General features: G+C 30.8%; 1 long non-coding RNA gene across 1 annotated transcript; it reads right to left on the bottom strand.

The window, feature by feature from the left end:
* Nucleotides 1-150: 150 nt before the first annotated feature.
* LOC107893206 (uncharacterized) lies at nucleotides 151-1,397 on the bottom strand. The gene is made up of 2 exons (XR_001682758.2): nucleotides 757-1,397; nucleotides 151-430 (listed from the first exon to the last, which is right to left on the bottom strand). It is a non-coding gene; the product is annotated as an uncharacterized lncRNA (long non-coding RNA).
* Between the last annotated feature and the right edge of the window lie 8,606 nt (nucleotides 1,398-10,003).

Genomic DNA, 10,003 nt, shown 5'->3' with positions numbered 1-10,003 from the left:
AAGGAAAGAATTACATCTTGCCATCAATGAAAGCAATTCTAAAATTCATCTCTCTATATATTATTGCATCCTCTATCATTCTCTCTATCCGTGTATCTTCTTATTATTTTTGTAGTAGGCCAATTTAGCCCGAAGCAACAAAAGCCCAGATGGACCAAGCCATTACCAATAATAATATTCCAAAAAATTGAAATATCAAGTTCATATACAATAAATCGTCAGCCCAAATAAATAAATACAAAGCCCAAGTCTCATATGCCCAAAACTAAAACCTGACCCAAAAAACACGGCCCAAAACATAAAACAACAGAAAACCCTAGTAACTTAGGGTGTCGCGCCTCCATGTGCACCCTCGGCACGCACGGCGCCCAAGATTCAACCCCCGTTGCACCAAAACGGCCATCTACAGCCTCTTTGACCCGTTGTGCGCCTGCAAAAGAAAGCGAAAAAAGGAAACAAAACAAGACAACAGAGCAAAAGGCAAAAGCAGAGCAGAAACGAAGCAAGAAACAAAAAAGCAGATAGAGAAACCAAATCACTTGTATTTTCGGTTATAAAAGCCCGAGACCTGACGTAATTTGTTTTTTACAGACTTTTGAATACACAATATTAATCAAAAAAATTCAAAGCAAAAAAAGAGGTGATTTTTCTTTTCGACTTAACATTTTTGCAGTTCTTTCTTGCGTTTATTTTTCGTTTTTATTCTTTTGGGACTATTTACAAAGAAAAAGAAAGGGATAAAAGAGAGTTACTCACCTGAGCTTTGAATCGTCAGTATACATCGGAGTTTTTTCTCCGTTAAAACCGGATCTAGCGAAGGGAGTGGTACTTTCTTTTTGATTCTTTGCGATTGTTGGTGTTAGATCCTCAAACGCGGATTTAAACAAGATTAAAGAACGAGTAGACCACCCTCCGTCGACCACCGTTTGTGGTGGCTATATGGCAGCTAGGGTTTGGTCTCTTTGAGGATCAGAGAAATGGGGAAGGAGGCTAGGGTTTGTATCCATAAAAGAGGTTTGATTAATCTGATAAAAATTGGCTTTTATGGGCGTGAAGAACGACGTCGTTTGGCTTGTTCCAATGGACTCAAAACGACGCCGCATAGGCAACCCATGATCTGACCGATTGCCTCAGGGATCCGCGTGTTTTGGTGGAGAGGGGACATTTGCGCGTTGAGTCCCTCTTTTTCGCGCTGACATTCAATTGGGCCTATTTATTCTTTCTTTGTTTTTTTTTAAATTATCGCTATAATTTGCACACGAATTCGATTTAGTCCACGCCTAAACGCTGCGCATGAAAGGGTCGGGAATATTTCCCAGTCAGTCCCTCATTTTTTCGGCGAGTTTCATTTCAATCCTTGATGGCCTATTTTCTATTATTCACAATTTGTACCTTAAATTTCAATTTAATTTCAGCCCAATCCCAACATGTTAATTTATTTATTCACTTATTTATTTAGGTTTTTTTTTAGGAACTGTTTTATCATTGTTTATTTTAAGTTTGTTTTCTTATGTTATTTGTTTTTAAAAATCATTTTACTATTGTGTATTTTAAGTTTTTACTTTTTTTTTTTAAAACTATTATTCATTTTGAACTTTATACATATTGTTTATCTTAAACCATTATACTTATTGTTATTTTGAAGTTTTATATATACCTTTTATCTTAAATTATTTTATGTATATATAATATGTATTTTAAAATTTATTATATGTTATTTAATTTATACTAATTTATATGTTAATCATTTTAAATTCCTTTCATTGTTATTTATTTTGAACTTTCTACATGTATTACTTATTTTAAAATATTTTTTATATATTCCTTATCTTAAACTTTTATTTATATATATATATATATATATTTTGTATCTTATTTATTATTTTTCTTTTACATATTATTTTTTAAGTTCTTTTATATTTTTTAAAAGGATTTTATTTTTATTTATTACTTTGTGTATTATTTTATTTTACATACTATTCATTTGAAATTGTTTTAGACATTATTTTGTTTCAAATTGTTTTTATATTTTATTTATGTCAAATCTTTTTCATATATTGTTTATTTTGAACCATTCTTTGGTAGTATGAGTTTTAAATCTTGATTATTCCATTTGTTATCAATTTTAAACTTTTATTCTATTTACTTTGAATCATTTTTAGCATGTTATTTTACTTCGTTTGTCTTTGGTTATTGATAGGTATTAAAAAGTAATATACATTGTGAATATTGTCATTACATGTGCTAGAAATTATTTATTAACATCTTCATATTGTGACATTCATTAATATTGTATCTAATTCGTGTTTCATTATTTCATACTCTATTTTACACTTTTGTTTTACTTGACTCAAATCATATTGCGTATTAAACCCCAACATATTTATCCAACTTAGATCGCTTTATTTTATTTCAAACAAAATGCATGCCTTCAAATGTTGTATTCGCTATTATTTTTTAAATATATATATATTAAATAAGGCAATATTTCACGTTTTAGGAAATTCGAGGAATCGTACCCTAACTTACTGGATTTCAATTTTCTTGTTAAACTTAAAAAGCTAAATATCCTTTTATATTTCAAAATACACAAACTTCCGGTAAAGATTAAAGGCAAACTTGCTCCCGAAGATTTAAACGTCACGTCCTAACTTACTGAATGTGACACCTTATTATCTTGGGACGAGTAAGCCTTAGATGCTCGTTTCAACGTAATTAGGCGTTTTAAAATTAGCATTCATGAGAAGGGATCGTATTTTGGGCGTAACGAGGGTGCTAACCCTTCCTCTCACGTAACCGACTCCCGGATCCATTTTCTCAATTTTCATAGACCAAAATCATTTGTTTTGATAAATCGAAATATTTTATTGAAACGACTAAAATTCTAGGTGATCCGATCACACCTAAATAAAAAATATTAGTGGCGACTACATTTTCGTTTTTAAACAAGTCCACGTCCTTTTTCAAAAAATGGTTTCGACAATTTTAATTTATGTGAATTTTTTGTGTTGTAACACACACTACAGCCAACACAAGGAAATGGATCCTAAACTGCATCGAGCTATAATAAAAGGTGACGTAGCTTCCATGAGGGACTTGGCAAGCTCAGACTCAAGATTTGTTCTTCTCCAAGTGACACCGCAGGGAGACAACATCGTTCATGTTGCAGCCAAACATGACGTGAAGCAAATTGCAGATGCGTTGGTTCAATTTCCGCAGAGCAACTTCTGCATCAAAAGAACTCAAAAGGCAACACTCCACTGCACATTGCAGCAAGGATGGGGAGTTTAGAAATATGTCAAGTCCTTATAAACCATATGAGTGGTGGCAAAATCGAAGCAGGAGAAAAACTGATAAGGGTTGTGAATAAGAACCATGATACTGCACTTCATGATGCAGTAAGAAATGGTCATGAGGAGATAGTGAATTTGTTGATTACAAGAGATCCGAGAATTTGTTGATTACAAGAGATCCGAAGTTAGCTCTTCTAACAAATAATGTGGGGGAGTCCCCACTCTTTATCGCTGCGGATAAGCGACATGACCGAATTGCTAAACCTATCTTGAACGTGGCTCCAGATTACTCCATCGAGGATAGGAACAAAATGAATGTCTTACATGCAGCTGTTATTCGGTAATTTCATTCTTGCAAACCATCTGACTCACAAGGGCTTTATAAATCAGCAAGATAATGAAGGTAACACTGCTTTGCACCTTGCCGTTTTGCGAGGACATCATGGTAAGATCTTCAAATCTATGATCGAAGATGTTCGGGTAGACAAGGCAATCGCAAACTCAGCTGGTCACACCGTTATCGGTATTCTTCTCATGCAAGAACAAAATATCATCTTCAAGGTATGACATGATCTCAAATTTTGGGTCCTGCTCCAATATTTTGCACCCTACTACTGATACTGAAATGCTATTTCTAAACTTGCAGTGGTGTATCACGACGTTTGTTGCAATCTATGAAGGCCTAGAAAGTTAATTTTGAAGTTGCAATCAACAGAAATGGTAAAAAAAAAACAGGAGGAAATAAGGCAAGAAAAAAAGAACAGGGCGAGACACAACAATCAGAGAGAAAATTAGAGCCTGCGACGGCAATTGACGAACAAGATTTAGTAGGCGAAGAATATGCTAGATTCAGAAAGCTTAATTTCAACCAAGTTCAGCAAATAGCGAGCACCAATTTACCGGTAATAACAATCATTGCAACAGTGTCGTTTGCAACAGGTTTTATTATGCCTGGTGGATACGTAGGTTATGGCCCAAATGCGGGAATGCTGATTCTAAGCCACAAGTTTGCTTTCAGGGTATCTGCTATAGCAAACGTTTTAGCCTTTAGCTTCTCCAACGTATCCATGAGTCTCCATTTCTACATTTCACTTAAACAGAAGCTTGATGTCCTTGCTTTCTACACAAACTACACCACACTCTTGACAAGCTTGGCTATTATTCCAATGGCCGTAGCTTTTGCTTCAGGCTCCTATATTTCATTATCCTTTACTCCCGCCTTCGCTAAAACAGTTCTTTCTTTTGGATGTTCCGCCTATGCCTTCCTTTATTATCTTTGGTTCTACTAACCCCAAAACTTTAAACCATCTAGCTCACAAACACACACATACATTTGTATCTCTAAAATAAAATATAACAAAATGAATTCAAATCACAGTTGTACCAGGAAATAAAGTATCTTTTTTTTATTTTGCAAAGGCTCATTTGAAATATGCGACAATCTAATTAAAGACATGAGGTTTAAAAAATAGATTTGGACAAAAAAATTTTAATTAAAATATGAGATAGATTTAATATTCATTCAACATTTAAGGTCGAAGTCTGACACAATTCTTTTATATTTTTGCAAATTTTAAATATTATAGATAAGTGGTTGTTATAACCTATAACAATATCCGAAATTCAGATCATTTTTATTTTATTTTATTTTTCAAATTAAAAAATATAATTTATTAATAATATTATTAATAGGTGGAACTTAGACTATACCTTTAATAAAATTTACAATTGTAATTCTTTTTATTTAAAAATATTTTTAATTAATATAATATATTAACATATTTTTACATAGAAAAGTAAATATTTTAATAAAATAACATTTTAACTAAAATTTATTGTTTTTTAAGAATAGAATTAATTTTATTGAAATTTAAAATAAGTGATTGTTATAAAAAAAAGTAATTTAGTAGATTTGTAATAAAAAGTAAAATAAAACGTAAAAAAAAATACAGGAAATATGATTTCTTTGTACTTTTCACAGATTTTACATGGAAGTTTTGCAAAGGAATTGAATGATACTATTCTGGTCAATGTTTGCTCATGCCCTCACTCTAATTCAATTTGAAGCCTGAATTGTTGGATTTTAGAAGCATCATTCACATGATGGAATCCATTAAGAGACAACTTAAGACCGGGTGGAGAGACAAGTATTCAGTGGACATCAATTACGTTTATGCCTTGTGTTGAAAGGCATATCCTTTTTAGGTTTTTTCATGATTTTAAAATAATCATATTTTTATATAAATATCAACTCAACTCCACAAAACATTAGTTACCAAGCCATTTCCTATTTTAGGACTAAGTAAGAATTGCTGAGTCTAAACAACATTATAAAAATCACATGAATTTGACTATTTCAACTTTGATTCACAAAGCAAAATTAAAAGGTTAATATGGACTTGGTAGTTTCGTATTTTATTTGGCGTTCAAGCCCCGTGACTTTCCTCCTTTTTTTCTAAGAGTCAAACATCAACAAACCTTGTATAAATATATGTAAAATAACACCAAATTTTTCATTATAAAAATAAAAATCACTCTCTTTTCATAATTCCAAAACTATGGTTTCTTTTAAAGTTACCAACTTCACTGTTACATTCATTTCCGCCATTGTTTTGCTGCTCACCTTTCAACATGTTTTGGCCACCAGACCTCTAGATGAAGTCCCCTCATTCAACCACAATCTTATACTTCAATCACTTCCAAGGGGTCCAGTGCCACCGTCCGCCGGAAATCCATGCACGAATATACCCGGACGCAGCCGTGGACGGTGCATGTTGACTGAAATGAATGCTGTAGGCCGTGGTGGTGGTGGTGGTGTCCCTCATCTTGCACCACCGGCGTTTCCTGAGTTCCTCGTGAAATTTGGTGCAGCATCGGCCGGTAGTAATGAAACTGGTCAAAAATAAGATTTTTTTTTTCAATAGCTTCTTTTATTTTTATTTTTTCTCATTGATGTATTATATAACATACAACTTTACCCACAACATTTCATAGGAAAAAAATTTTAAGAAATGTAATTGTTGTGAAATTCATCAAAACTAATGTTAAACAATTCACTAATTGACATTATTTAATTCTTGTATTATTCTAGCACTTATTACCAATATATACGTCAACCATATAAATTTTACATGGCTCATGACAAGTTGGATTTGCAGTGCATTTTTTAAAATAATAAATCGATTTTACGTTAATTTTTATGGTATAACCATAATCCAAATTCAAATTATTTCACGAGTAACCAAAGTTTAAATTTTAGAGTGAATCAAAGAAAAGTTCAATTTTTTACAGACTAATACACAAAATTTTTGTTATTTAGTTGATTCTATATAGTTTAACATGTAAAAAAAAAAGTTATTTAATAATCGTTCCATTAAAATATTAAAACCCATCATCAATACAAACAGATAATCAAATAACCCATTAAAACATATAATTTATAATATAGATTATGGTAGGAAAACTATTGTGAAAGAAAAAATATTTGTGCTGGAGGATAACTTTGAATGTTTTTTTTCTTACTCCTTTTCTGTGTGATATTTTTAGTGGTCAGACACTTGTATTGTTTCCAAGACCACTAGTTTAATTTGACCCAATCAAGATTCAAGGCAACACCCACTTTTTCTTTTTTTTCCATTTTCTAAAACCTCCCCCGTAAGGTGAAGTTTTTTAAAGTTTTGGATTTAGTTTTTTTGTATTTTATGTGATTAATTTTAGTTCTTATATTTTTTGAGATTTAAAATTTTAGTCCTAATTCGAATTATAGTAGTTAAATTTATTTGGTTAAATTCAATTAATAATCTTGTATTATGCATATACATGTAGATTTGGTCTATATTTCTCAATTGGAATAAGTCCTTATATTTTTTAAATTTTAAAATTTCAATATTGAAAAAAATAACAGCTGTTTATCCATTAGTTGAAATTTCAGTGAATATCTGACAATATATTACACATATGATAATATGTTTGTCACATCAAATTTTAAAAATAACAAAATCTAATGAATTTAACAGTTGTCATTTGCAAAGGATTGAAATTTAAAATTTTAAAAATATATAAAAATTAAAAATTACCAAATTAAAATATAAAGGTTAAATCCATAATATCTGTAAAGTACAAGGACTAATACTTTTTTTCAAAAGGTGAAATTATACCCATTTTTGTGTTTTGTGTGGATTCAGTTATCTTACTATAATTTAATCAATTTCAATTCTTTACATTTTCAAAAAGAAAAAATCAGTCTAAATCTTACCAATTTTCGTTTGATTTGTTAGTTTATTTGACATAATGTTTTCATTAAAAATATATACACCTGAGTTATAGCTTTGATGTAATATGAACGCTTGTGTATATTGATTTTCCACATTAATTTTTTTATTGAAAATAATCTATAACTGTAGATATATAAAAAAACCAATATTTAATATTGGAATTAGAAAAATAAAATAAAATAAAGCATCTTCATCAATGCATCTTCCTCTTTCAGACTTGAGAAATTTAACGTAATCTATGATTTATGAAGGATGCTTTTGGTTTCTGCGCTTTCAAACATAATTTTAAATGCATGAAGATAATAAAAATGTATTAAATAAAATCACAAATTTAAAGATTAAACATTCATTTATAGATGATGATTGTCAAATCAGGCCATAACAAAATTTTAAGTCCACTTGATAAGTTTGGTCTCGCGTAAAAGAATAAAATAAGATTTTTGTTCAAATCTAACCTTGACCAATATTAATTTTTTAAAAAATTATTATATAAAATAAATTTTAAAAAATATAATATATCAAATTCACTAAAAATAATAAAAAAAATTCTACCATAAAATTACTTATATGGTTACCCGTTACAATGATCCGGGACGAACGTGGAGCAATGGTATGATTTTGACTTTCCTTTACAAATTTGCTTCTCAAGTAATTTGTTGCAAGTTTTAGTTCGTCCTTAGCTTGCTCAAGGGATTTTATTTCAGCATATTGTACACTCCACTTCTCATAGTTTTGTTGCAGCACCTAATCATTGATCATAGTAACAGGTCTTTTTCCCACATACAGCTGCTCGATTTAGCCATAAAACTTCCATTCTTGAACAAGCGGTAGCTATGCGTGCTTTCTGATAGCACCTAGATAATAGCTAGTTTTCTTTGCTTGCTGACATGTTGGGATAGCAATGTTGATGTTACCATCTATTACATGCTATGCTCGTCTTAGTTATTGATTTTATCCTCTACATTGTTCTGTAGGCGATTGCACTGGAGAGAAATGAAGTGCTGATTTGGCTTGAAGAGTTCTCTTTGGGTAGGGAAAAGAAAAGAAAACTCGGGTATTAGGGAATTAGCTATGCAATTTTGGCTGGGTTGAGCTCAGGTCAGAAAATCTTACTTAAGGTCTAACCTATTTAAAAAACGAATATCATTTTTTGTCTAAATTCATTTTAAAAATTTAAATTTTTGTTCAAACCCTCTCATTTTTAGATTCAGCCTGAAAATTGCGACAGTTTAACAAGCATTTGGATGGCATATAAACATATGTTGGAAGCACCAAAGTATAATGCGGTTGAAAAAAATATATATATCAAAATTTTCAAGTTATACAAGATTAAAAATTTTAGTGTGTCTTTTATTTTCCGAATGCATAGAGGAACACAAAAGAATTTCATGATAAATTTGATGGAAAAAGGAAAGGAGGAGGAATGTTTCACATCTTACCTGTTGTGTCCTTGATTGAAGCAATGGTTAAATGTGCCTAGGGCTAGGGTTGCAATGATGACAATGATGGTTGTAGTAGTCGCGACGATTTCCCAATAATACGCATCGTTTTATTAACATTGGGATAAATATGCTCTGGTGTATTAATTTTGTCTCTATTTTTGTTATTAAAAATTTCCAGTGTTTATAAGGTTAGATATTAATTTAAAAAATATATATTTTCTTTCATAACCATTTTTATTATTAGTTTAAAATTTTCTATAGGAATAAATTTAAAGCAAATTTCAACCCAATTTAATATTAGTTAAATAATTTTTTCTTTCATAACTCATACCAAAATTTCTCCTGTTATTTTCTCTTGAGAAGCATAATTAAGATCCTTTCAAAAGGATTTTTTATAAGAAAAGCTAAAAAAAGAAAAAAAAAAAAAAAAGGGGGGTGGGGGGGCGCTGGAATTTGTGGAGTACAGGGAAAAAAAAATTCAATGAGACCCTAACCACCCATCATGTTAGGGCATCTGGGAGCATCCTTAAATTTCCTTAAAACCCATCTCTTCAAAAATAAATTTAACAAAATTAAAATCTTCGTATTATTTTTTTATAAGTTTTGCTAAAATAAATATTTATATTCCCATGTATATTTTATAATTATTTTAAAATATGATATTCATATATAATTTAATAATACAAGAACTGATAAAGAAAGTATTTCCAGAAAAGGTGTGACACCCAACCCAGAAACAAAGGTGAGTAATAATTGTTAACGTTAGAGAGAGTTATATGGATTCAGTGATTTGATGCCCCACAGACAAAGGCTTCAAAGCTGAACTGCCAATACTACCCAACATATTTCTACAGTACAACCCACTAGGCTTTTTGGTTGGTTTTCATGATAAGATTGTGGGTCACCTCATTTTGACCTTATCACCATAATAACTTCTTTAAAATCTTTCCATAGTAACATTCAACCTCCATAAAGTCCTCCTTAATTCGGAGAG

This window comes from Gossypium hirsutum, chromosome A13, assembly GCF_007990345.1.
Source record: "Gossypium hirsutum isolate 1008001.06 chromosome A13, Gossypium_hirsutum_v2.1, whole genome shotgun sequence".
NCBI lineage: Eukaryota > Viridiplantae > Streptophyta > Magnoliopsida > Malvales > Malvaceae > Gossypium > Gossypium hirsutum.
The sequence above is the reverse complement of the archived record's forward strand: the minus strand, read 5'-3'. Positions and strand labels throughout refer to the sequence as shown.